Source organism: Megalobrama amblycephala, linkage group LG4 (assembly GCF_018812025.1).
Source record: "Megalobrama amblycephala isolate DHTTF-2021 linkage group LG4, ASM1881202v1, whole genome shotgun sequence".
In the NCBI taxonomy this organism is placed as follows: Eukaryota; Metazoa; Chordata; class Actinopteri; order Cypriniformes; family Xenocyprididae; genus Megalobrama; species Megalobrama amblycephala.
In genome coordinates, this window is record NC_063047.1 from 14,872,638 (window position 1) to 14,896,306 (window position 23,669).

The 23,669-nt window shown below is 41.1% G+C and overlaps 1 protein-coding gene across 3 annotated transcripts in view; it reads left to right on the top strand.

Annotated features, from left to right (window-relative positions):
• The first annotated feature begins 286 nt into the window (after window positions 1–286).
• Window positions 287–23,669, top strand: part of camkk1a (calcium/calmodulin-dependent protein kinase kinase 1, alpha a) — a 103,175-nt gene continuing 79,792 nt past the window's right edge. The window contains exon 1 of one of the 3 annotated variants that reach the window (XM_048187839.1): window positions 287–957. The gene's annotated coding sequence lies outside the window, so the exon portion shown is untranslated. Of the gene's footprint in view, window positions 958–6,896; window positions 7,958–23,669 lie in introns of those variants that run through there. The other 2 variants (XM_048187841.1, XM_048187840.1) reach the window with 2 other exon arrangements.

Consider the following 23,669-nt stretch of genomic DNA (forward strand, 5'->3'; position numbering starts at 1 on the left):
CAGGAAACAATCGCTGTGTGTTGAGCACAGTCTTAGAATATTTTAGCTAGTCGTTAAATGTGTGCCTGGCATAATGGTGACATGACAATGTCCTCGTTTTACAACACTACGGGTAATTATGAACAAGAGCAGAACTGATATTTTCCTGAAATTTTTTTTTTTTTATGTTATGTAGCCTACTTTGCTTGTTATATATGCCTACCCGTTACATTAGAACAACACCAGGGTGAATAATGCGATCTGTGGGCGTGCCGTCTGAAGCTGAGACTAGTGTGCCATGAACCCGGCGGGCTTTAGGACCCGAACATAGTAAAAGAAAGGGAAATGTTTGATGGATCGTGAAGTTCATCCAAGCTTTCTGTTAGCGTGGTAATGTTGCACATGATAAGAGACGCAATTAAATTCCGCGTAATTCACTTGACTGATCTGTAGCGCCGCTCGTAAACGGGAGCTGAAGACAGTGAGCATGTGACGGGCTGTAGTGTTTGAAGCAGCGCTGGATCGGTCGGGGATCTGTCAGCAGTGCGGAAGAGAGAGAGAGAGCGCAAGAGAGAGAGAGAGAGAGAGAGAGAGAGAGAGAGAGAGAGAGGGATGGGGCAGATATATGCCATCAAACTGACTCACAAGAGACTGAAATGATGCGGAGATTCCGTCGCGCCATAAAACCCGAACACAATTCAACACAATTAGAGGCAGAAACATGCTCGCTCGGATAGACCCGTGAGCGACAGACAGCAGTGACATTGATGAAGCCAGCTGTCACTCACTACACGCTCCTGAAGCGTCGATACACGCCGAGGATCTTTGACAGCTCGATTTTGGAAGTGAAACTTTTTTTAAACATCAAAACAGATTGATTCGAGTGTCTTCGGATTGAGCCAAATCGAAAGCAACTTCAAAATGCTGGAGCTGTGATCGGGAGATTGTTGAACAAAAGACACGCGACCAAGTTGATAGGTGAGTACAGTTATCATGTCAGCATGGAGATGGTGACAGACAGTGTTTTGTTTCGGTTATCTGCATCGGCAGTGGTCAAGCGAGGCACTTGGCGTGAACACTGTTGCAGTGCTGCTTGAACAATGCAGTTGGTTACTTTAGTGTGGAGAGGCGAATGGGCGGTTTCTTACTCTGAGAGCCCCCTTCTGTCACCCTGATTGCACTATATTCACTATGGTATAGTCGAGTAATGTAGCCAGAAACAACGCTTGTGTTTTTCCACGAGTCACAGGTTGTGCAAGAACTGAAGCCCGATAAATGGACACGAACCGTTAAACATTATAGTTATTTCTTTATAGCCCGATAATTTCTTTTAATATTCTGTTACGTTATAATGACGTCAAAAAACAAATAGTTGTTGGCATTTAGCAGCGAGGTAAAACATATGATTTGAATATAATTAAATTCACAATTTTATGACTTCAAGAAAGTTATAAAGTAGCTAGCTTTTAAAAAAAATTGGCACATTTAACCTAGTAAAGAAGATAACGAAACAAGAGTGGTTGAAGTGTGATACAGCTGACAACACTGGATGTATTGTATACTAATTTAGGGTGTGGTTACGTATTGATTTTTATGGGGAGGATGAAGAAAATTTTTCCATACATTTGAATAATTTGAATAAAAGTTTTTGCACTTCAGATGACCTTCAGTAAAAAGAAAAATCTCCAGCCACTTGAATGAAACAAGACTGTAATCAATACAAGCAATTCAGCAAGAAGATAGAGTCAAGGGATGCCTGAAGCATAGTATAGTTTACTTTGTTACAGTTTTATTCAGTTAAATTTTATTCAGTTGATTTTATTACAGTTAAATTCAGTCTGAATGTTCTCGCTCACACTAAACTATTGCCCACCCTGCTTGAAAATGCAGCTTAAACTGGTATCTGTGTTTTGGAGTTTGGTAGTTCGTAAGCTCTGAAATAGTGGAACATGTTTTTATTGTTTATTTAATTTTTGCATATAGTCTTCTGAAGGGGCAGTGTACTCAAACAGGGAGCATTTATTTTCTTTTTAAAGGGGACCTATTATGCAAAATTTCATAGTTTTTGAACATATTTGTCTGTAGTGTGTGTACACAACCATCATACTGTGGTAAAAATCCATCCACTCTGTTTGTTATTTTCCTCATAAATCTGAAACAGTCACTGCATCTCATTTCAAAGGCTGCGTCCTCCGAAGGTCATATCTGAAGGCTGCATATGTCATCGAGGCTGTCTCATTTAAAGGGATAGTTCACCCAAAAGTGAAAATTCTATCATCATTTACTCACCCTCGAGTTGTTCCAAATCTGCATAAATTTCTTTGTTCTGTTGAACACAAAGGAAGATATTTTGACGAAAGTTTGTAACCAGGTCACTTTGGGGCACCATTGACTTCCATAGTAGGAAAAAAAAACTACTATGGAAGTCAATGGTGCCCCAAAACTGTTCAGTTTAACACATTATTCAAAATATCTTCCTTTGTGTTCAACAGAACAAAGAAAATTATACAGATTTTGAACAACTTGACGGTGAGTAAATGATGATAGAATTTTCATTTCTAGGTGAACTATTCCTTTAAGAAAGGTAACCGTTAGATTGCAAAGTAAGAAAGAAATTACAGTATTTTACACCTCACAAGGAATCACAGTCAATTTTAATAAGTTTACTTTTCTTAAAAAAAAGACCTTCTTGATGACGTATGCAGCCTTCAAATGTGACTTCCGGAGGATGCAGCCTTTGAAATGAGACGCAGCTAGTGTCTCAAAACAAGTCGTTAAGGAATGTGCTCCAGTGTAACGTTATATTGGAACAGGTCCCGCCCAAGACTGGTGACAGAATCTGCCATATTAGCTCCTCCCCTGAGTGAGCTTTACACAGTCCGCCATGTTTATTTCCCCGCCAGAGAATTTAACAGCAGCATTCAAATAAGAAATGTATTCTTATTAAAGGATTAGTTCTCTTTCCGGCAGACTGCCTTCCGTACTCTTCAATAAGCTTACACTGTATGCCCTACAACTTCCCTATTCAACTTATGGAAAAATGGAACTGCCGCTGCTTTAGTTCCGTAAGTTGAATAGGGAAGGTGTAGAACATACAATGTAAGCTTTTTGAAGAATACGGAATTCGGTCTGGCAGAAGCGCAAAGCGAGCTTTTGTGTTTATAAAGCATATACATTTTAATTTTTTTTTTTAGAAAATGACCGATTGTTTCGCTAGATAAGACCCTTATTCCTTGTCTGGTATCATTTAAAGCCCTTTGAAGCTGCACTGAAACTGTAATTTTGACCTTCAACTGTTAGAGGTCCGTTGAAGTTCACTATAAGGAGAATAATCCTGGAATGTTTTTATCAAAAACCTTAAAGGTCCCGTTCTTCGTGATCCCATGTTTCAAACTTTAGTTAGTGTGTAATGTTGTTGTTAGAGTATAAATAAAATCTGTAAAATTTTAAAGCTCAAAGTTCAATGCCAAGCGAGATATTTTATTTAACAAAAGTCGCCTACATCGAACGGCCAGTTTGGACTACATCCCTCTACTTCCTTCTTTAATGACGTCACTAAAACAGTTTTTTGACTAACCTCCGCCCACAGGAATACACAAGAGTTGCGTTTGTAGAGTGTGTTTGTCGCCATGTCGTCGAAACGCTGTTGTTTTCATCCCGCAGTCCAATCACTGGGTCTGATTCCGGCTCAAATTGATAGGGTAAAATTAAAGACATGTTTACAATAACACTGAGCGCGTGCATCTTCACGTTATGGTAAGAGGCGTGACCTTTCCGGGCGAGGTTCGCTAAGCTGCTGTCGAATCACAACACAGGAACCGCTGGCACAATCAGAACTCGTTACGTATTTCTGAAGGAGGGACTTCATAGAACAAGGAAGTCATCAGCCCGTTTTTATGACAGTGGAAACAGCTGTATACAGATAAGTAAATTATGTGAAAAATACTGTGTTTTTTTACACGCGAAACATGAACACATGTTATATTGCACACTAGAAACACAATCAAAGCTTCAAAAAAACACGAAAAACGGGACCTTTAATTTAATAAGTGCTTTTCTGTTTTTCTTTTGTTGTTTGATTCATGTTAATAGCAGTGCAGCATATACAGCAGTAAATTTAGGCTGCTGTCACTTTAAAACAGATCTAATATACAGATCTAATATATCTAATATGCAATTTATTTCCCTGCTGTTTACTTTCACAAACATAATTGACTGTGTTTGTGAACTTTGTGTGTTTTTGACATAACATTGTGTGTATTTGACAGTTTAAGTGCAATAAGATGTGAAAGAGAGCTTAGTTTAATACTCACAAGATGCGTGCCGTCTGACAGCCAGCTTTCTGTGCACGTGCTTCAGAATTGTGCGCTCAGAAAACCATATATCAGAAGTTTAAAGTGATATGGCATTAAAATGCATGCAAATAATAACTTTCATTATGACAAAGAACTGCAATGTCACGTGAGCGTGACATAATCAAAACCAAACAGATGTTTTGTTAGTTTTTGGTTAGTATCCGAGGCACGAGCTGTAAAGGCTCCACCCTCTTCTGGATAGGGGGTTGAGGAGCAGCAGCTTATTTGCATTTAAAGATATTACATCTCATAAAAAGGGGCGTAACAGGTCCCCTTTAATACCATTTATAATTTATGATAATAATTAGATTTTTTAAAGGTGCCATCGAACGATTTTTTAAAAGATGTAATATAAGTCTAAGGTGTCCTCTGAATGTGTCTGTGAAGTTTCAGCTCAAAATACCCCATAGATTTTTTTAAATAATTTTTTTTAACTGCCTATTTTGGAGCATCATTAAATATAAGCCGATTTAGGCTGCGGCCCCTTTAAATGCTCACGCTCCCCTCCCCCGGAGCTCACGCTTGCCTTGCCAGCATAAATAAAGTTTACACAGCTAATATAACCCTCAAAATGGATCTTTACAAAGTGTTCGTCATGCAACATGTCTAATCGCGTAAGTATGGTACTTATTTGGATGTTTACATTTGATTCTGAATGAATTTGAGGCTGTGCTCTGTGGCTAATGGCTAATGCTACACAGTTGGAGAGATTTATAAAGTGTTTATGTGTTTATGCATTATACAGACTGCAAGTGTTTAAAAATGAAAATAACGACAGTCTTGTCTCCGTGAATACAGTAATAAACTATGGTAACTTTAACCACATTTAACAGTACATTAGCAACATGCTAATGAAACATTTAGAAAGACAATTTACAAATATCACTAAAAGTATCATGTTATCATGGATCATGTCAGTTATTATTGCTCCATCTGCCATTTTTCACTGTTGTCCTTGCTTGCTTACCTAGTCTGATGATTCAGATGTGCACATCCAGACGTCCTGCCCTTGTGTAATGCCTCGATCATGGGCTGGCATATGCAAATATTGGGGGCGTACATATTAATGATCCTGACTGTTACGTAACAGTTGGTGTTATGTTGAGATTCGCCTGTTCTTCGGAGGTCTTTTAAACAAATGAGATTTATATAAGAAGGAGGAAACAATGGAGTTTGAGACTCACTGTATGACATTTCCATGTACTAAACTCTTGTTATTCAACTATGCCGAGGTAAATTCAATTTTCAATTCGATGGCACCTTTAAAAAGAAAATCACTGAAAAATTGTTAATTATATAATGTGAAAACCCCCATTATGTCTTTGTGTGTGCAAACCGATGTTTTAGGTTGCTTTTGCACACCCTGATTTATGTCACTTGTACAGAAGGGTTTATGAAATAAAACTGATTTCAGTCCAGACTTTAGGGAGTGGAAGATAGTATAGGGATTGGTCTAAATTATCTGGGGTTATAAAACAATACTAGGATACATTACATGCCATTGACCTGTTGGATTGGTTCTGTAACACACACCAGATTGCTGTCCCTTCTGCCTCTGTAAATGTAATCCTCATTGACCGTATTGATTCTACTGTGCTTGAAGGATTTCTAGAAGTATTGCCAACTAGGAATGCCATGAAACGGTCATTCATGGGGAATAGAACAATGTGGTTAAATTCAGCTGCTTTACTGGTCTTACTGCATAGCTCTATCTCTATACTGAGTGTAGAGTACAACAGGCATTTCTTTTCTGCTTTAATTGCCAATTAAGTGGCTGCTCTCCAAATGTAAGCTACTAGATGCAGTATTTATCATATTTAGTGCACCATAGCCAGCCAGTCACAGGGGCCGCTGAGATCTGGATGTGAGAGAATAATTCAGAGGTTATACATCTACTGGCAGCACTTCAGCCGTGCTCAGTCGCTCCTGGTGAGTGTGAGAGAAGATGCAGCGAGCTTCCTGTGTCTCTGTGTGAGTGTGTTAAACTGATAACACATAATCAGCCTTTATTAAAATGCAAGGAAGAATTAGACTGATCTGTCAGTCAGTATGTTGTGAAATATGCTGACCAAAGGGGTTGAGCTGTGAGTGCAGACAGTTTGTGGTAGTCTCTTTGTGAATATTTTACTAGAGACATCATCTCTTTCAGAACAGTGTCTTGCAGACAGCTATATGAATATTAATTTGACACCATCATTCTTACTAAATATGACTACAGCAGTGGCAGATTCATTTTGTACAACATCAGCACTACTACACTCCATCTTTCTTCACAGGTCTGACAGTTGTGTTTATAAGCTTATCAGATTTGAAAAGCATCCAAAATGTGTTTCTTTTTAAATGCCCATTCCCTTCTCACTGTTACATTATCATTAAAGTCGATGTTTGCGACCCTTTTTTATCTCCGTGATGTAACATTGTAGTATAGCGCTCTATTGTTCTGATTAAAAGTGGTTTTCCAAATAGCTCAGTTAGCTGTTAAATTATTAACTGAAGGACGACAGAAAACACAAAGAAAATTAAATGTTCAATTTGACCATTTTAGCTTCAGTTAAATTATGTGATGTGCAATTTAAATTACATAAATTTTCATGATTAAGAAAAAATGACTGTAATGCAATATTCTAGGATTCTGTGAGTGGATTGATTCTTGCATTACAAAAAAGTGTTTCTGTGTGAAACAGGATGTTCAGCAAAGAAAAAATGTAGGGCGGGACTTGATTTTATCCATCGGGAATGCAGTGGATTGTGAAAAGTGGGTGTTACATACTAGAATGTAGCCGGACCTGAATGTGGGTCTGCTAAAAAATGCCTAAATTGTTATTATTGATTAGCATTATCCAATTACCCACCTCAGAGTTGCCAGTTGACCCTTTGCTGGGAGTTTGATTGACAGGTGATCTAACCAATCATAATGCCGAATCTGCTGTTTTGTCCAATAAAGCAGTCAGGGTAGTTAGTAGATTAATGTCGGTGGACTTAAACTTGGAAAATTGGTATGTACAGATGTCTTTCCGCGGTTGAAACAACATTCCTTCTGATGTTCATTCATGAGGCGCTACAGCGATCTGTCAAGACACAATAAAGAGCCACAAAATGGTATTTGGTAAGGACCAGTAAATTGTGCAAAGAAAAATGTTCATGTTGACTTTAGAGGAACACAACACGCAGCAATGTTTTATCCTCTTTGTTGTGTGCAGACTTGTCTCATAGCCAGGGGGAAATTGCAGCAATGTCACCTCTGCTTTGGGTTAACTCTGATTCAGCAATAAAAGACACTAGAGAATACTGTGTTGTAGCGTAGCACTCCTCCTCCTCTGTGCATATGCAAACACACACTCACACATCTCACCTCTAGTTCCTCTTCTCTGCTTGTGGAGCGTGAGTGAAGCCGTAGTGTTTACTACTGTCAGAGACTTGAGAGACAATCAGAGAGACGCGAGAGAAGGTGGGGCGGGGGCACAAAAAGAGAGTTGATGAGGACCTTTGTTGTGCTCCTGTCACATATTTCTGAGGGTGGGAGAGAAGCACAGAGAACTGGAGTGTAACAACGTGCCATGTCAATGTAAGGAGGCAAGAATTTTGAAGAGACTGCGTGAAAGACAGCAAACAAACCCTTGAAAGTAAGTGTAGTTGGGACACTTTCAGACATTACAAACCCAAATAAACATTGAAATTATCGGTAACACTTTATAATAAGGTTAAGTAGTAAGGTAATAAGGTTTTTAAAGCACTTTTGATTGTTATTGTCATTTTAACATTTTAAGTTGTATAAATTAACATAGGATAATGTATTGTGAAAGAACATGAATTAACAATAAATCTCTAAATGAACAATAACCTGGATTAATGATTTCTGTTAACAATTGCTATTCATTGTATAACGCATTAACTAATGTTAACAAACCTTATTGCAAAGGGCTAGCTTTATCCCATTAATATAATTAGTTACAAGTTAGTCTCACGATTTAATATAGAGCTATATGAAAATGAATTCAGATCCTGCATAATGCAACAGGATGTCTGTTTGTCTTAATCAAATTTTAATGTTCGGCATGCCCGTGATAGGCCATTTGTTTTCCTAGATTTTGCTGTTCAGACTTCAGCTCTGCACATTAATTTCTTGCAAGATGTTATTCTGATCAGCAGTGAACTAGAACAAAGCTCGCAATCACCACCCTGGTATTTTGTATAAACAAGAGTTGTGTGTGATTGCACACGTACTGAAGCATAAGTCTTTTATTCCTGCCGTTGTCATCTTTCGATGAAAGCCGAGATTACTGTGCATTTGTGAGGTGAATTAGTCTGCTTACAGACTCCACATCATGCATCCTTTGTAATCCTTGACTTAATTTTATAGCTCAGGCTTTGTGATCTCTCTGTGTATTGAGATAAAGACAGGGGTCTTTTGTCATCAGGGGATATGCATCAGAACTCCAGTTATGCAGCGTATCGACATGCTACAGTCATACACATCACTCTCATCCCTAGAAATTCCACCATGAGTGTGCAGTAAGACCGGGATTTATGCGTGGGTTTCTGTCATTGTATTTGAAAAATGTACAACATAATCTCCTTTTGTTCAAGTGTCCGGTTTCACAGACGAGGCTTACGCCTAGTCCCAGACTAAAATGCATGTTTGAGCTGTTTTAACTGAAAGCAAGTTGCACTGATATATCTTAAAATATCTTAAGATGCACCGCAGTAATGTTTTTTTACACATTTTAAAAAGTCCTAATTTAACTAAGGCCTAATCCTGGCTTTATCTAAGCCTTGTCTGTGAAACCAGACCTAAATGAAGCCGAGAAACAACTATTTGAAAATGTAGAATCTGAGGGTGCAAAAAAATCGAAATATTGAGAAAATCGCCTTTAAAGTTGTCCAAATTAAGTCCTTAGCAATGCTTATCCACTCACAAAAATACATTTTTGATATATTTACGGTAGGAAATTTACAAAATATCTTCATGCAACATGATCTTTAGTTTAATATCCTAATGATTTTTGGCATAATAGAATTTTTTTTCTATTGCTACAAATATACCCATGCGACTTTTGACTGGTTTTGTGGTCCAGACAGGGTCACATATAATGAACCGCCAAATATAGTTGACATCCTGTTTTGTCAGGTTCTATTTTTTCTATTCCCTAGTATTTGATATTTAATAGTTTTGACCCTTTTTAAGAGTTAGACACTTAATGATTGTAAGGCCGATTATGAATGTAATTTGATACTTAAGATACTTTAGACTGATCATGCCCAAACATGCTGAGTCAGAGCCAGTTGCGTTCAGTCTGTGTTTGTTTATATTCCTCGTGTAAGTATTTAAATCTGCTTTAGCCTAAGGAAACTGTCTTGGTGTGTTGAGCTCAGTCTTAGAATGGTTTAGCTAGTCGTTAAGTGTGTCCCTGGCTTTATTTGCACCATCAATATGATTTTAGCACTCTGCTTTATGCATAACCATACTCCTTTGTCATGCAATCACTGTGTATGCATGGCCTTATCTCTTATTTTGAAATAATGCTGGCAATGAAAATTTTGTAATTCTGTAAACAGTTTTAAAACAACCAAAACGATCTCCTGTTCTTAGTCAGTCCTTATACTGACATAACAGTGTGATTCCTCCCCAGGCTCTTCTGTGGAATAAGGGATTCCAGAAACCTTGAGGTTTGTTGACACATCTTCCACTGTATTTGGTTTAGTGATGCTTGAGTGTTTTTCCTCAGTATACACATGAGAATAATGCAGTCATGTAGGTCTCATCAACCGCAGTGTGTGTGCGTACGTGCCTGTCTGTGTCTAATTGTCCATTACTTTCCTGTATTTTGCTTTTAAATAAGGCTTGTTCACATATTCCTTAGAAAGATTGAAAGATATGCTAAACATTCTTTCTGCTTTTCTTATATTTGTTTTTTTTTCACCTGTTCCCAGTTATGTTTGTATCTTGATTGTACAATGCAAATCTAAAAGGGTATGTAAACCTCCCCAAGCAGTTATATGGAATCAGTCTGTAATTGTACCTGCACGGCAGAGCCAGAGCTTCTTTAACCTGGTGCTTATCAGTTAGCTGTGAGATTGTATCTAATGTTCTTGAAAAGGCCACAGATATACAGTTTGTGTTTCTGCCCCCTGCTGTGTGTGTCAAAGGGCACAATCACATAGTCTGTCCTTTCTCTTTGGCCCATTTACACCTGACATTAACATGCATTCCATATCCAGATAATATCTGGATGTTCTTTAGCTGCATTGTATTTATCTCTACTTACCTGTGCAAAATGTAGAGCGGTAGTTACATAATGCATCAGAGGCTGTGCTCATTTACCAAATTTTAAAAGCATTGGGGGAATGATTCATGAGGCTTTTCTTCATTTTGACAGATAAAAAAAATAATATCTACTGCTTATTTTCGATAATAAATGGCCAATCACACGTCACTTTGTTACGTTGACTCGGCCAATACTGAGCTGGCATTCTGACGTAGAACCTGGAAGCGCTGCAACGTAAATTGCATTGGGGAATGATACAGAAGGGAAGATATTGTTGAATAAAGTCATTATTTTTGTTTTGTTTTTGCACACAAAAAGTATTCTCATCTCTTCTTAACATTAAGGTTAAACCACTGTAGTCACGTTGACTATTTTAACGATGTCTTCACTACTTTTCTGGACCTTGAATGTAGTAATTTCATCGCTTTCTATGAAGCATAAAAATATAATAATATGTAACAATTTTGTTAAAAATTTACTGTTTTTTTTGTTACTTTTTGAATGTTCTTCAGATCTCCTTTTACAACAATTACTTGCACACAGAAACAATATCCTTTACAGGGGATCATAACATTCACGCATCCTTACATGTATGATCAATTCCACAAAAAAATATGTCCAAAAATACAAGGAAAAGAAGAAATAAGAAAATCATTAACAAAATTTAAAGCAAACAATTTGAACAAAACAAACATCAACTTAAAACAAAACATGGGTTGTATTCAAGTTCCCCTGGCAAATATAACCAGTTAGTTCTAATGGTCCTCCATCACCGTCATTAATGGTGCCCATCTTTCAATAAAAAGTTCCCTGTGTAATCTCAACGAATAAGTAATTATTTCCATAGTGTAAATATTTCTCAAAATTGTTAGCCATTAAGCTTGGTTTGGTGACTCATTTTTAAGCCACTTTATTGTAATGGCTTTCTTGGCTGCTATCAGTAATATCTGTAATAAATACATCTTTTTCCTACTGTGTAACACAACTGGTTTAATCCCTAGGATTGCTATCAGAGGGTCTAAAAATTTACTGTTTTTAAAGATTAACTTAAAGCTGCAGTCCGTGATTTTTCCTCTTTGTCGCCATCTCTTGTTTGAAACCTGCAATTGCAGTCATATGCGGAACAGTTATCTGTACGTGCGTTGTGCGTCGGCACAGCTCGTCAGCGCGGATGAATCTAATGCTTGCTGTCAGTCACCGCACCGGTGTGGATACTGTACTTCAGAATCACAGATTCTATGTCTTGAAAGTATGACCAATATAAGAATTTTCACTGGAAAATATCATCTGAACAAGTAAGTAACATTTCTGCCACTTTTGTTCTGACCAACTGAGGAAAAAGGCATTAGGCCTACAATAAATCGTGATGCCAATGATGATTAAATCTAACGATCGCTTAGCTCTGATCATACCAAACCGTGCAAATTATTATTACTGTTATATTGTTCTCAAATTGTTAATGTTAACAACATCAGCATTGTGTGACTATGTGTATTTAGTGTGTGTATTAGCATTACCTGTAGATTTCAATTTCTGTAGCCATTCAACAGTCTGAAGCCTTTTGCTTTTTGACTACGCAGTTGTCACTGATGATTGTCATTTGGATCTTTCTGGATTAAAATCCGCCATCAAAATGATAAGTTTAATTATTTCAGCTGCTGTGAGAAAAAGGCTATAAATGATCCGCTACCAGCAGCTGTTATGATATAGACACGGAGGCAGAGATAAAAGCAATCCAGGTGAGTTTTATTGAACAATATGAAGAGCACAGAGTGAAAGCAGTGGATATCAGGTTCTTGAGAGATGAATAGAAAGTGATACTGTCCTTGTTTAACTTGCAGATCCGTGAGCTGAGATGATATGGAGGGAGACGTTGGAGACACTCACACACACAGGTAGGTAAGCACACAAAGGGACCAGGAGACGAAGGAGATGAAGGAGATCGCTGGAGCAGGTAAGTAAGTCGATAGGGAGTCCTTGAGGTAAGCATACAAGTGCTGTAGTGCAAACGAGACCGGACAGTGAGTGTGTGTGAGTGTGGTGGCTTTGTAGTGCTGGTGATTGCAGAGTGAATGAGATGCAGGTGGCGGTGATTAGTACGCTGGTGATTGGGTGCGTGGGTACTGTGGTGAGGTGGAGCCTGGCGTGTCTGTGACAGTACCCCCCTCCCACGGCCCGCTCCTGAGGGCCGCGGACCCCGACGTCGTGGTGGTCTTCCCCTGGGTCGCGGGGCAGGTCTGTCTGGATGGTTGGTATGGAAGTTCTGTAACAGAAGAGGATCAAGGATATCATTCCTGGGAACCCATGAGCGTTCTTCGGGACCATAGTCCTCCCAGTCCACGAGGTACTCGAGTTTACCACCACGGCGCCGGGAATCCAGGATCTCGTGGACCACGTAGGCTGTGCCGTCCTCTAGAAGAAGTGGAAGGGGGGGCTCGGCGGCTGCCACGTCAGGCTCTGTGGAGGGAACAACAGAAGGGTGGTGAGGTTTGAGTAGGGACACGTGAAATGTAGGATGGATTCTACTATACTGTGCTGGGAGTTGGAGACGATAGGTGACGGGGTTGATCTGCCGAAGGATGGTGAACGGGCCAATGAAGCGGGGACTCAGCTTCTTGCAGGGCAGACGCATCCTGATGTCCCGGGTGGACAGCCAGACCTTCTGCCCCGGCTGGTAGACAGGAGCCTCGGAGCGTCGAAGGTCGGCTGCCATCTTGCGTCTGCGCAGGGCCCTCTGCAGCTGGTGGTGAGCTGAGTCCCACACCCTCTCGCTCTCCCGGAACCAGTAGTCGACTGCCGGAACGTTGGAGGGTTCCCCGTCCCAGGGGAACATCGGGGGTTGGTAGCCGAGTACGCACTGGAAGGGTGTTAGTCCAGTTGAGGCTTGGCGGAGGGAGTTCTGTGCGTACTCGGCCCAACCCAGGTACTGGTTCCAGGAGTTCTGGTGGCCGTGACAGAAGGTACGCAGGAAGCGGCCGATCTCCTGGATCTTCCGTTCCGTCTGCCCGTTCGACTGAGGATGGTATCCAGACGATAGGCTGACGGTCACACCCAGGAGGGAGAAGAAGGCTTTCCAGACGTGGGAGACAAATTGGGGTCCTCTGTCGGAGACGATGTCTTCAGGTAATCCATAATAGCGAAAAACATGATTGAACATTAGTTCTGCAGTAGCCATGGCAGTAGGCAGACCCTCCAGGGGTATCAAACGGCAGGACTTTGAGAAGCGGTCCACCACCACCAGGATGCATGTGTGACCGTCAGACTCGGGGAGATCGGTGACGAAGTCCACTCCCAGGTGTGACCAGGGTCTCTCAGGAACGGGCAGAGGAAAGAGCTTGCCGGTTGGAAGATGGCGTGGGCTCTTGGAGATGGCGCACTCCCTGCAGCCCTGCACGTACCTCCTGACGTCGTTGGCCATGTTGGGCCACCAGAAGCGTTGTTTGAGCAACGAGAGGGTCTCATTGACCCCCGGGTGACCAGTGCCAAGTGATGAGTGGATGCTGTGCAGGAGTGGAGTGCGACGTGCCCGTGTGATGTATTGCAAGCCTTGAGGGCAACCCGGCGGAGTGCGTGTGGAGGCATTGGAGGAGGGAATGGTTTCTTCGGACCACTGGATGGGGCTCACGAAGATGGACTCCGGCAGAATTGTATCAGGCTCTTCGGGCTTCTCCTCAGGAGCATAGAGGCGAGACAGAGCGTCAGCTTTAGTATTTTTAGAACCAGGGCGGAAGGAGATGGAGAAGTTGAATCTAGAGAAGAACATGGCCCAGCGAGCTTGGCGGGGGTTGAGTCTCTTAGCGGCCTTTAGATATTCAAGGTTCTTGTGATCGGTGAGAACTTGAAAAGGGTGAGTTGCTCCCTCCAACCAATGCCTCCACTCCTCGAGGGCAAGCTTGACGGCCAGGAGTTCGCGGTCACCGATGTCGTAGTTGACCTCCGCCGGGTTGAGCTTGCGGGAGAAGAAGGCGCATGGATGGAGTCTACTTGGTACCCCCTGCTGCTGGGATAGGACCGCTCCCACTCCGGTGGTAGAAGCGTCCACTTCCACGATAAACGGGAGATCCGGGTTAGGGTGGACGAGGAGGGGAGCGGTGGTGAAGGCTCTTTTCAGGGTTTCAAAGGCGTTGGTGGCTTGTAAAGACCAGGACAGAGACTTGGGCTGGTGACGGAGTAGGTTGGTGAGTGGACAGACGATAGTACTGTAGTCTTTGATGAACCGGCGGTAGAAGTTGGAGAAACCTAGGAATCGTTGGAGTTCTTTGATGGTAGTAGGAATGGGCCAGGACTGTATAGCGGAGACCTTCCCCTCGTCCATCCGGATGCCACTGTGATCAATTACGTACCCCAGGAACTGGACGGAGGGTTGGTGAAATGAGCATTTTTCAGCCTTGAGGAAGAGATGGAACTGCCGTAAGCGCTGGAGGACCTCCGCAACGTGGTGGCGATGTTCGGCCAAGCTCCGGGAGTAGATGAGGATGTCATCGATATATACCAGAACGAACTTATGGAGAAACTCCCGGAGCACCTCGTGGATGAAATCCTGGAATACGGAGGGGGCGTTGACCAGGCCATACGGCATGACGAGATACTCGTAGTGTCCTGTGGGCGTGACAAAGGCGGTCTTCCACTCGTCCCCCTCACGTATCCGGATGAGGTTGTACGCGCTGCGGAGGTCCAACTTGGTGAACACAGTGGCACCGCGGAGATGTTCCAGGGCCGCTGGGACGAGGGGAAGTGGGTAGCGGAATTTTACGGTGATCTTGTTGAGGGCACGGTAGTCGATGCAGGGCCTCAAGCCTCCGTCCTTCTTAGCCACAAAAAAGAAGCTTGAAGCAGCAGGGGAAGTAGACGGACGGATGTAACCCTGTTCGAGTGCTTCCTGGATGTAGTCCTCCATGGCCTTCTCCTCCGGTATTGACAGGGGGTATATGCGTCCCCTGGGCACTGGTTCACCCGGTAGCAGATCGATGGCGCAGTCCCATGGCCGGTGTGGAGGAAGCTTGGAGGCGCGTTGCGGGCAGAACACGTCACTGAAGGGGGCGTAGTCCGGGGGAACATCCACGGAGCGCTTCTCGACCGGGCTCTCGATGGACGTGGCGTTGACGAGTAGAGACTGGGGTAGTGGAGATTTCGGAACAGGAAGCGCTGGGAAGCAGTCTGGGAAGCAGTGATCGCCCCACTTCAGGACTTCGCCCGTGCGCCAGGAGATGTTGGGGTTATGTTGTTCCAGCCACGGGCGCCCTAGAACCACGTCAGCGGTGGCGGCTAGCGTTCGAAACTGCAAGGCATATTCGTTAACAGAGAGATTTCTTTGTTTTAGATTATAGAGTTTCTCACCAGTCGAGGAATCTGTCAGAGGTTTCCCAAATACTTCCCGGAAGTGGGAGACGAACGCCGAATAGGATTTGACGACTGGGCCTTTTTGGGTCCATAGCGAATCTGCCCATTGAAGAGCCTTCCCTTGCAGTTGTGAAATAATGAACGCTATTTTAGCTGTATCAGTGGTGTAGAGGTGCGGCTGCATCTCCAGGACCAGTTCACATTGGAGAAGGAATCCGCTGCATTCCTCCGCCGATCCAGAGTAGGGCGCCGGTTTGGCCATGGGACTGGCGGTGAATGCAGGTGAAGGAGTAGTGCTGGCGGGTGCGGAGACAGCCGTGTTGGAGGGTGACGATGTAGAGGGTTGTGGTGTGAGTGCTCGACGCAGCGCGTCCACGAGCTCCTGGAAGGGATCGTTGGTGCTCATGCCGTGAAGTTGTTATGGTCCGGTCTTCTGTTATGATATAGACACGGAGGCAGAGATAAAAGCAATCCAGGTGAGTTTTATTGAACAATATGAAGAGCACAGAGTGAAAGCAGTGGATATCAGGTTCTTGAGAGATGAATAGAAAGTGATACTGTCCTTGTTTAACTTGCAGATCCGTGAGCTGAGATGATATGGAGGGAGACGTTGGAGACACTCACACACACAGGTAGGTAAGCACACAAAGGGACCAGGAGACGAAGGAGATGAAGGAGATCGCTGGAGCAGGTAAGTAAGTCGATAGGGAGTCCTTGAGGTAAGCATACAAGTGCTGTAGTGCAAACGAGACCGGACAGTGAGTGTGTGTGAGTGTGGTGGCTTTGTAGTGCTGGTGATTGCAGAGTGAATGAGATGCAGGTGGCGGTGATTAGTACGCTGGTGATTGGGTGCGTGGGTACTGTGGTGAGGTGGAGCCTGGCGTGTCTGTGACAGCAGCATCCTTACGTGATAAAACCGACTAGCCTGGACGGGACTCCTTTTTTCTGTTTACGGACGTGATGTAATGACGCACAAAGGAACTGCTGCATGTTCGAATTTCCCGCGGAAATCCACCATGTCGCTCTTATTATAAAACATTATTACAAGCTTACCGTTGTGAATCGAGCTAAGATAAGGAGATAGTTTTGAACACTGGCTGATTATGTACTTGCTCAAAAATTGATTTTGGATCATTTTTAACCAAAAAAAGTTACGGAATGCAGCTTTAAGGTAATTTACATTAAATGCACTTACATCAGCTGATATATATCCAGTAGACCTATATCAACCTATACTGAAAAAAGGTACAGATATATCATGCATCCTTATCTCTACACATTAATATTTACACCTTTACACCAGAATCCACCCCTGACCACCTCTGAAAAGTTTAGATCACAAAACCACTAAAAATACATGTTAATACCAGGTACAAAGGGGACCTATCTGTCTTTGTGAGGTAAAATTTAATTAAAAGACCAGTTCTGGGTGGCGCTGTGTAGTGCGAAAACAGCGTATCAAAACAAAAAGCAGGGTTTGTAATGTATCATATTCACTGTGATGCAAGCAGGAAGACGGTTTCATGTGAGCTCAGTGGCAGTGTATTTTTGTTTGTGAGTGGAGTTAAGAACCTTGCTATCAGCCCTGTGCCCCACTAGTCACTGTCTCCAGGCTCTGTGTTCCCTTCAAGAGAGAGAGAAAGCATCAGAAGTCTGTGGAAACACTCGGATTTTAACACATTGCTAATGCTAATCCCTCAGCCTGAGGATTCCCCCAAATATTCATCACCATTATGCATGCATGAGAGAGACAGAGAGAGAGAGAGAAAGAGAGAGAAAGGGGGAGGGGGGGGTGTAATGGAAGGATAGGGTAAGTGAGAGATTCAGTATGCTAATGAGGTTTAGGCCATTCAGTTTGCCTCATTTATGTACTATAAGTAGTGTTTTAAAACTAGTGTAAGGTCAAGTCAGTAGAAAGCCAGATCAGTTTTAATATGTAAAAGTAATGTTAAAAATTCAAATTAACTGTATTTAAAGCTTTCAGAGAAAGCATTTTGGTTCTCTGTCATGACATGGGTTTTTCAATTCATGTGTTTTCTATCTCACATATTTTCTAGTTTCTACGCTTCTCTTAAAAAAAATCTCACCAGAAGTTAGTCATCATGGGTACTTTTCGCCTATGGTTTTATGAATACTATGCATTTGGACATACTACTCGGCTCACATACTGTACTGTTTTTAGCATGTAACTATATAGTATGTGAGTAGGCATATTCTGACAAGAGTCACTTGTCACCATAATGTAACCTGCAGTAAGAGTCACAAATTGACCACCACAGACTGATGTCACGATCGGTGGGTGTAATGAGCCGCACAACGAAAGGAATGGGGAAGTAAAACAGTCTTTAATAAATCCACAAAGAAAAAAAAAATACACAGGAGGCTGCAGGAGCTAAACGTGAACACAGCCACTTTAAACACTGATGATACAGGACAGAACGAAACTTGGGGCTTAGATACATGGGGAACGTAATCAAGGTGAACAGAAACAGGTGTGTGGAAACTAATTAACAGCCAGGGAAACTAACTAGGAACTCAGGCAGACAAAACAGGAACAGAACACATTGAAAACGAAACCAAAACAGAACATACTTGTTACAACTGGACAGTCTGTCTCCCAGACAGCAACATAGTGTGGTCCAGATATAAGGGACTTTCAAAACATTTAAAAATGTTACACAACACAACACAAGACTTTTGAGCGGTAGTGTTGAATGCATAATTTTTAAGACGTTGTACATAATCTAATAATCCAATTCTTTGTTTTTGAAAAAAATTTAGAGTAGTTTTGAGCCTTTGCAGGTGTACTTGCAACAGCAGGAGCCTCCTGTACACGGACTGAATCATAGGTTTCAGGTTTCTCTGATCAGACAGGATTGATTTGCTGATTGAGACGGCGATCTACAGATTGTGGGACTCTTGTTTTTGTTGTTGTTATGTTCAGTGACAGGTGAAGCAACGGAAGGAGCAGATGGCTCATGCCCGTGTCCCTTTCTTATTGCTCAGCGTGAAAATCTGTCATTAGATCATCTCCGGTCCATAAAGCCCTGTATCTTATTTCATTGTAGCCTTGTTGTCATATGACCACATTGACAGTCTTGTATTCAAAATCTCAAAATTTGAACCTAGAAAAAAATTAAACATATTATTAAATGAAAATATGTAAAATAATAATTTTATAAAGTAGAAATGTAATTATAATGAATTAATTTTAATGTTTTTTTCAATTAAACATTCATCCTAATTGTTGTGCTGAATAAATTTGAAAAGCAAATCTTTTTTCTGTTTAGTCCTTGCAAGTTAAGTTTTTATTTAGCTTGACCTTTTCTCTTTGAATATCTAAAAGGCTTCACTCTGGTTCTTCTTGAGTATTTTGTGTCAGAAAGCACAGGTAGAGAGGAAACTCAAGCCTCTCTGTGGGAGCTGCTTCTCGCTGCTAAATGAGATGGCCAGATGAAACGGCAAAACTTCATTACTTTAGTGCTCTGTACTCAAACCTATTAGAGCGGCCAGCGTTCAGTGGCTCTCATATTAGACTTCAGATTAAATCTACTAATATTGCCTTGGTCGTCTCACCGTGTGTACACAGGCCAGGCTTCACTGCAGGAGTTATGGAGAGGGATATGTTTTCACCAACCAATTAATCACGTCTCTAGAGTACAGGGTTTGGAAATAAACAACCCCCAAAGCCCTCAATCTGGAGACTAATTCTTTCCTCAACAGATGGCAGGAGCTCGTAAACACATTTTGAGGGAAACTTTGAGCGAACCTTTGCATTGAGGAAAGCTGCTAAACAGTGACATAGACAGCATAGATGTACAGATGTGACAGCAGGGAGTTTTAGCTAAGAACGCACAGGTGTTTTTCTTCCCCCTTTTTTTAACTTTTAGCTCATTAACAGAAGGGAAAAAATCAGTTTAGAAGGGGAAGGACCATTTTTTTTGCAAAAAAAAGTATGACTGTGAATCTTTGGGCTGACAGTGAATCGATTCAAGAGATTTTTGCAAATTTCAAACAATTTTATTCAATACCCAATTCGATTCGATTAGCAACTTGACACTATGGCATTTGTGCATGGAACAGAATTTATTTAAAGGGATAGTTTACCCAAAAATGAAAATTCTGTCATTGTTTACTGACCCTCAAGTTGTTCCAAACCTGTATGAATTTGTTGAATTTGAACACAAAAGAAGATACTTTGATATTTGGAAAAATGTTGGTAACCAGACAGTTGACCGTAGCCATTGACTTCCATTATATTTTTTTCCTACTATGGAAGTCAATGGTTGCTGTCAACTGTCTGGTTACCAACAGTCTTCAAAATATCTTATTTTGTGTTCAACAGAAGAAAGAAACTCATATAGGTTTGGAACAACTTAAAGGGTTAGTTCAGCCAAAAATGAAAATTCTGTCATTAATTACTCACCCTCGTGTCGTTCCACACCCGTAAAACCTTCGTTCATCTTTGGAACACACATTAAGATATTTTTCATAAAATCCAATGGCTCAGTGAGGCCTGCATTGCCAGCTAGACAATTAACACTTACATCGCCCAGAAAGCTAAAAAAGACGTATTTAAAACAGTTCATGTGACTACAGTGGTTCATGTTATGAAGCGACGAGAATACTTTTTGTGCGCCAAAAAAAACCAAAATAATGACTTTATTCAACAATATCTAGTGATGGGCGATCTCAAAACACTGCTTCATGAAGCTTCGAAGCTTTACAAATCGTTTGTTTTGAATCAGTGGTTCGGAGCGTGAATCAAAGTGACAAAGTCACGTGAATCATCGAAATTTCGAAACAGTTATGACGTAACAAAGCCTCATTTACTGAAATCGTGTGACTTTCACGCTCCCAACCTCTGATTCGAAACAAAAGATTTGTAAAGCTTCGAAGCTTCATGAAGCAGTGTTTTGAGATTGCCCATCACTAGAAATTGTTGAATAAGGTTATTACTTTGTTTTTTTGGTGCTCAAAAAGTATTCATAACTTTAAGGTTGAACCACTATAGTCACATGAACTGTTTTAAATATGTCTTTAGTAGCTTTCTGGGCATTGAAAGTGTTAATTGTCTTGCTGGTGATGCAGGCCTCACTGAGCCATCGGATTTTATAAAAAACATCTTAATTTGTGTTCCGAAGATGAACGAAGGACTTAAGGGTGTGGAACGACATGAGGGTGAGTAATAAATGACAGAATTTTCATTTTTGGGTGAACAGTCCTTTTAATATAGTATATATTTTAAATATTGAACACTAATGATTTGCAATTCATTTAATTATTGCTATTTTAAACCAATTATTGAGCAACACAAGCAATTTATATTTTAAGATTGATGCATATGAACCAGCAGGATGTGTAATGAATTCAGCTAGAAATCAAATGAATTGTTACAAAATATGAGGAAAAGAAATTTGCTAATTATAAACTCTCCTTTTTTGTCCATGCATTATACCTAAATGTCATAAACTGTATGGCTGTTGTTAAGCACTGCCCTGATTGTCTATGAAGTGTTGAGGTGGTCACTGTTGGAATACTTAGACGATCACTCCAACGCACTTGAGTGTTAGAAGAAAATGGAAGAGATCAAATACCCTTTATCTCACTCAAATCGGCAGTGACTTGAAAGCCATCAGTGATGCCTTCAGATGCGTCTACAGGGAGACAGAATATAGTTAGATGAGTAGAGAGAAACCTATTCCCACTCGTTTTATATTGTGAGTTATCAGTGTCACTGAGTTGCATAAGGTTGGTTAGAAAATTTGACAGATGATAGAATCTGCATTAGTTACATAATCCACGAATGGTTGTGTGGATCCCTTGATTGCTGTAGGATTACACAAGGTGACTTTGCTATTAACTAGTTTCAGGGTGTGTTTTCACACTTGTATTCTGGGTCTCTTGTTTTTTTGTTTTTTTTTGTTTTTTGGTCCGGAGACTCCGAGACAGAGACCCACCTTTTCAGTGGCCTCCGTCTGCTTGTTTGGTGCGCACCAGGGTTAGGGTGGAATCGAAACAAACATGCCAAGTGTGAACACATCCTAAGTGTGATGGTGATCATTGACATTTCTCAAAATGTCTTTATTTTCAATTTCAATTTCAGTTTATTTATAAAGCACAATTAAACACAACTACCGTTGACCGATGTGCTGTACAAAGTAAAAACAACAAAGTCACAGATGAATGACAACAAAACATCAAACCAGGACAACTACATCACCAGTCATATATTATAAGACAGATCAAAAAAAAAAAAAAGTTTTTAACCTAGATTTAAAAATGGACAGAGTAGGGGCAGTTCTAATTTCCATAGGCAAATTGTTCCAGAATCTTGGTGCAGCTATGGAAAATGCTCAATCTCCCCTAGTCTTGAGCCTAGATCTAGGAGCCACTTAAGCCGGGGACACACCTAACGATTAGCTGAAACATTCTAAGACTGAACTGAACACACCTACCGATTGTTTCCTTCGACTGGAGCCGATTTATATACTCACACATGGAATTTGAACACCGACTGTAATCGCAGACTGAACGCAACTGGCTCTGACTGGACGCGTTTGAGCGCGATCAGTCATAAGTATCAATTTACATTCATAATCGGCCTTACAATCGTTAAGTGTGTGCGCGGCTTAAGAGCCTCAAGTTGGCAGACCTAAGAGCTCTTGTAGGTTGATGGACTGTCAACAAATCAGAAAGGTAAGACTGTGCTAATCCATTTTATGACTTAAAAAGTAATAAAAGAACTTATTTATCCTATAATGCACAGGTAGCCAGTGAAGTGACTGGAGGACAGGAGTTATATGTCCCCGTTTGCGAACTCCTGTCAGGGCTCTGGCAGCAGCATTCTTAACCATCTGAAGGCGATTTATGGAAGATTGATTAATTCCCAGATAAAGAGAACTGCAATAATCAAGCCTTGTGGTAATAAAACCATGTATTACTCTTTCAAAATTTGTAAATGAAAGGAAGGGCTTTATTTTTTACCAGGGTTCGCAGCTGGTAAAAGCTTGACTTCACAACTTGGTTGACCTGTCTATCAAGCTTTAGGGCACTATCCAACACCACGCCCAGGTTTTTCACACATTGTTTAACATAAGGTGCTAGAACACCAAGATTTACATTTGCTGTACCATGTACATCAGAGGGGGTAAACACCATAACCTCAGTTTTACTCTCATTCAAACTTAAAAAATTCAGAGACATCCATGCTTTAAAGGTGCCCTAGAATTAAAAATTGAATTTATATTGGCATAGTTAAATAACAAGAGTTCAGTACATGGAAATGACATACAGTGAGTCTCAAACTCCATTGTTTCCTCCTTCTTATATAAATCTCATTTGTTTAAAAGACCTCTGAAAAACAGGCGAATCTCAACATAACACCGACTGTTATGTAACAATCAGGGTGTACGCCCCCAATATTTGCATATGCCAGCCCATGATCAAGCTATTAAACAAGGGCAGAATGTCTGGATGTGCACAGCTGAATCATCAGACTAGGTAAGAAAGCTAGGACAACAGCGAAAAATGGCAGATGGAGCAATAATAATAGCAATAAAAGACATGATCCATGACAACATGATATTTTAGTGATATTTGTGAATTGTCTTTCTAAATGTTTCGTTAGCATGTTGCTAATGTACTGTTAAATGTGGTTAAAGTTACCATCGTTTATTACTGTATTCACAGAGACAAGAGAATCGTCGCTATTTTCATTATTAAACAC